We start from the raw sequence: 4,473 nt of genomic DNA, 5'->3' as shown, positions 1-4,473 counted from the left end.
GGAGGAAAGTGTCCATGTTGGGACGCGAGCGCCCACTTGGAATTGCCTTTAATTCCCTGCTTTGGCAGCCGAGACCTTCGTGTGACACGCAGGAAGAGTTACGGGGGATGCTCGGCACGAGTGAACCCCCGAGCATCACGGCGGACCACGGCGAAGACAGGCTCCCTCCCCCCACCCCCAATCCTGGAGAGACTCAAAAACGGCAGCACACGGGGGAGGGAGGGAGGCCGGAGACCACTCCGGAGCCGGTGTCGCGACGCCACTGCGCGGGGCTGCGAGAAAACATGGATTCCTGATACTTACGTCTGCGACCACGTAGCTTTAGGGATAGGGAAAAAAAAAAAAACACAACCGGAACCGAGGGTTAGGGAACCTGCCCCAAAAGCACCATCTTTGTTGAAGGCAAAAGCCCTAAACAGGAAGTGCCGTCGCCATCTTTAATAAGGGCAAGCGCAGGAAGTGCTGTCTCCATCTTTACTGTGGGTCAAGGAGTCCGGCTGAAGCTCTTTCCGCCATGTTTGCTATGGGCAAACAAGACACCCACGTGAAGATTTAAAAAAAAAGAATGACTAGCCCAAAGGAGCCGGCTCTGATGGCTGTCATCCTAACTAGGCCCGAGGCTGAGAAGATAAGAAAATAGTTTTTCCAATTGTAAACTTATACAAAGGTTGAAACAAATAGCAAAACAAGCATCACTTTTTAGTGAACTCAATGTTTGGAAAAGCTTGAAATATCCTTGGAACTATAAATTAAGTCTAGTTGGACATGGGAAGCAAACAGTGAAGTGCACGAGTGTTCACAGACAAGAGCAGGAGACAGCATAAGAAGAATGAGGGCTGCTGATAAAGGACACAGTGTCTTTAGAAGAAGCAACCTATGAAGATCTAGCATTAAGATCAGCCAGTGGCTCACTACTGTAATCCTAGCTACTCAGGAGGCTGAAATCTGAGGATCTCAGTCCAAAGCCAGCCCAGGCAGGAAAGCCCATGAAACTCTTATCTCCAGTTAATCACCAGAAAACCAGAAGTGGGGCTGTGGCTCAAGTGGTAGAGGCTAGCCTTGAGCTGAAGAGCTGAGCATCTGGGCCAGAGTTCAATCCCTATGACCAACCAAAATAAAACAAAACAAAACACCTAGAAAATGAAGCCATATGAGTGTCTGTGCTGTCTCATAAGCAAATAGACTGCCCTCACCTAGCCTAGTGGACCACCTACTTAACACACAGTGATAACTTTTTAGTAGTGCACCAATGCAACAGCTTCATTTATATAAATAGCCAAGATCAATTAGCCCCTAAAGAAAGAAACACAAATCAGAATCACTATTGCCAGTGATCACTCTGGCATTCTCTCTCTGTGTGTTGAAATTGTGCCCCCCCCCATTGAGGATTGTTACTCAATAACAATAAAGCCATTTTCAGCAAGAACAAAGATTTCAGTTTTCTCTCACCCTATTAAGTTACCTGTGCTGAGCTAGATCCATGAGAGTTTGCAGAAGAGTCAAAAAGAACAGTCTTTTTCTGTCTTTCAATTGTATCTTTGGTTTTCCAATCTTCAAACAAAGGAGGTGAATATTTTGGTACTTCCTGTTTCACAGATGTGGAAGTTGAGCCAGGAGAAAAACAGATTCTTTTCAAGCACACTTGAAATAGCCACAAAAACAGATAATGAACTAGGTCACAAAGAAAATTTGACAAATTCCAAAATATCAGTAGCATATAAACAATAAACAGTACTACTATATGATAAAATTCAACACTTTAACAAAAGAATAACTTTCATAAATCCTATAGGTTAAGAAACTAAGTAAACTCTTCAGCTCTTGAATTTAGAAGAAGAAAAAAGCCATGCACATCTAGCTGAAGAAAGGTGGGAAAGAAGGAAGGCAGCTGGGATGGGTGGAGGGAAGGCAATGAGGGAGGGTGAGCTTATCTAGCAAGCAAGGCCTTCAACTCGATCCCCAGATAAATGATATGAAGTAACTAGACTATAAAATAGTTATAAAGATGCTAGATGGGTTCCCAAAGATATTTGGATACAACAAAGTAAGTTCTCAATTTATTCTTTATACAAAGGGAAAATCATTTTGTTTTAAGTTTCCATTTCTCAAAGAAAGAAAAATTATTGAATTACATAAGAGATTAATATTTCTCTGACACTGGTATCAAGCAGAAATTGATCATGCTTCTTTATTTCAAGAACATCATAAATGAATAAACTGTGCTTTTCTTGTGTCATTTTGGGGAAGATACCAAAATGTTCTTCAAGTGACATTTCTGGTATTAGCCCAATATAAAGCCCAAGATGATGCAGTCCACTGACTGACTTTCTAGTGATATAACTAAAGCCAGGAACTGAAACTAGCAAATGGATGCCATTTAGACCTTCTCCCAACAGTAAGTCACAGCCAAATTTAAGTATTCTAAATAAGAAAAATTTAAACCTATGTTCTCTGCTGAATACCTACTGAACTACCATCATGTGTCACTGGTCAGAGACATCCATATGTTTTAGATGATGAACTATAAGAGACCAATGTGTTTTTGTTTTATGACACAATTTAGTAGCTTATCTTCCATTCTTGTTCAAGTAAAGTGACAAAATTGACACCAGGAGAATGGGCCAAGATACTTCTCAATGAATAATAGTTTTTAAATGAATCTGTCTAGGAATATGGCCTAGTACTTGGAGACCACAAAAGTTGGCATCATAAAAACACACTCAAAAAACCTGACCATGACACAAAAAGCCCTGATTATTTCCACTATCAGTAGGTCACATTGACCACAAAAGAACTTCACCATGAACCCTCTCGAGACTATCTTTCCAAGTAGGGTTACATCATTATGGGTCTGCCAGGATAACTTATCAGTAAATGTACCAAGTAGTTGAATGAATTCAACTTTTTATCTTGGGTTATTTAATAAAATCCATTTTAAAAGTAGACAATGAGTGCTAAATATAATGATTTTTGCCTCAGCATAATTGATGCGAAGCTGTTCTTTCTCACAAAAAATCCACCAAAAGGTTCAGCTGCATCCTAATAAAGCAAATAAACCATTAATCCATAAAAGAAAGCTTCCCCTTCTGCCATTTGTGCTGATAAGAGGGCATGCATCCAATCCAAATGATAGCTACACAGGAAGCATAGGATTTTGAACAAATAATGAGTACAAATGCTAAAACAAGGACTCTATTTGATTTAGTAGGGAAAAGAAACAAGCCATTGAGAGTGTCGATGAATTTTTTATGGCACTTCTTCCCAGATAATGGAAATTATGAACACTAGGATTCTTGGAGTACCCATTTACCAATTGAAAGGATCAACTGGTAAATGAATGAGAAATACGACATCTAAAGAAGTCCTCTGACTGAGCAGAAGTAGTAGAGGAGTTATTGTGGAATGGGGCCCACACGGACTTCTCATAATGGCCTGAGAATACCAGATATAGAGAAATAAAATGAGATACACTAATCTTGCAACTCATAAGTGATTTGGTCTCCTCTCTTAGAAGCAGAAAATTAATTTCCTATTTGTTTTCTTACACCAGACAGTACTATGTACACAATATTTGTTCACTAAATGCTTCCCTAGGAATGTGACTATCAGATTGACTTCAGTTTATGCACACTGCTTGGTTCAGTGCAATTTGGGCTTTATTCTACTAAAATCAGACTCCCAACTCTTTCCTCTGTCTACTACACCCCAGCCCAATTCTGCTTCTTTGACTGGTGCCATCAGCCAATCAAGTCAGAGGCTGCTGGTGTTATCTTTGATTTGTCTTTGATCCTTACATTTCTGTCCCATCCATCAGTAAGTCTTAACAATTCTCTATATGTGTGACTCACTTACCTCTCTCCGCCCTTCACCACAGTCCTCATCTAAATCTCTATCATATCTTACTTGCATTCTAGAATTTTGCTTCATCCTTTTGTTCAGGTGACAACTTAAATGTCACCTCCAAAGATAGTCCATCTCTATAGATAGTCTACAACTCTACCACAATCAATTTCATCGCCTTGGCTTTTTTTCTTAGCATTGGTAATCACTGGTAAATTTTCTTGTTGTTTTAGGAAAAGGAAGGTGCCCTGTCTCTCCCATTAAAATGCATTGTATAAAAATGAGGACCTGGGTCTGGGAAGGTGGCTCAGTGGTACAGCGCTTGCCAGGACCTGGGTGTGATTCCTTAGCATCACATAAGCAAAAAGAAAAAAAAAGCCGGAAGTGGTGCTGTGGCCCAAGTGGTAGAGCACTAGCCTTGAGCTGAAGAGCTGAGGGACAGCGTCCAAGCCCAGAGTTCAGGCCCCACAACTGGACAAAACAAAAACAAAAACAAAACTGAGACTTTTGCTCTGTATTTGCTGCTATTCCCACAGTTCTCAACAAATAGTTCTCATTAAGAACTGTCAAATACTGAATAAATCTAAGACACATTCAGACATGAAGAATATTCAGAATGTAAGAGAATACAGG

The 4,473-nt window shown here is 40.3% G+C and overlaps 1 protein-coding gene across 1 annotated transcript in view; it reads right to left on the bottom strand.

Moving 5' to 3' along the window:
• Positions 1 to 398, bottom strand: part of Cradd (CASP2 and RIPK1 domain containing adaptor with death domain) — a 141,136-nt gene extending 140,738 nt beyond the window's left edge. Inside the window, exon 1 of the mRNA XM_013020128.1 lies at positions 304 to 398. The gene's annotated coding sequence lies outside the window, so the exon portion shown is untranslated. The remainder of the gene's footprint in view (positions 1 to 303) is intronic.
• Between the last annotated feature and the right edge of the window lie 4,075 nt (positions 399 to 4,473).

Source organism: Dipodomys ordii, unplaced genomic scaffold (genome assembly GCF_000151885.1).
Source record: "Dipodomys ordii isolate 6190 unplaced genomic scaffold, Dord_2.0 Scaffold3, whole genome shotgun sequence".
Lineage (NCBI taxonomy): Eukaryota > Metazoa > Chordata > Mammalia > Rodentia > Heteromyidae > Dipodomys > Dipodomys ordii.
The sequence above is the reverse complement of the archived record's forward strand: the minus strand, read 5'-3'. Positions and strand labels throughout refer to the sequence as shown.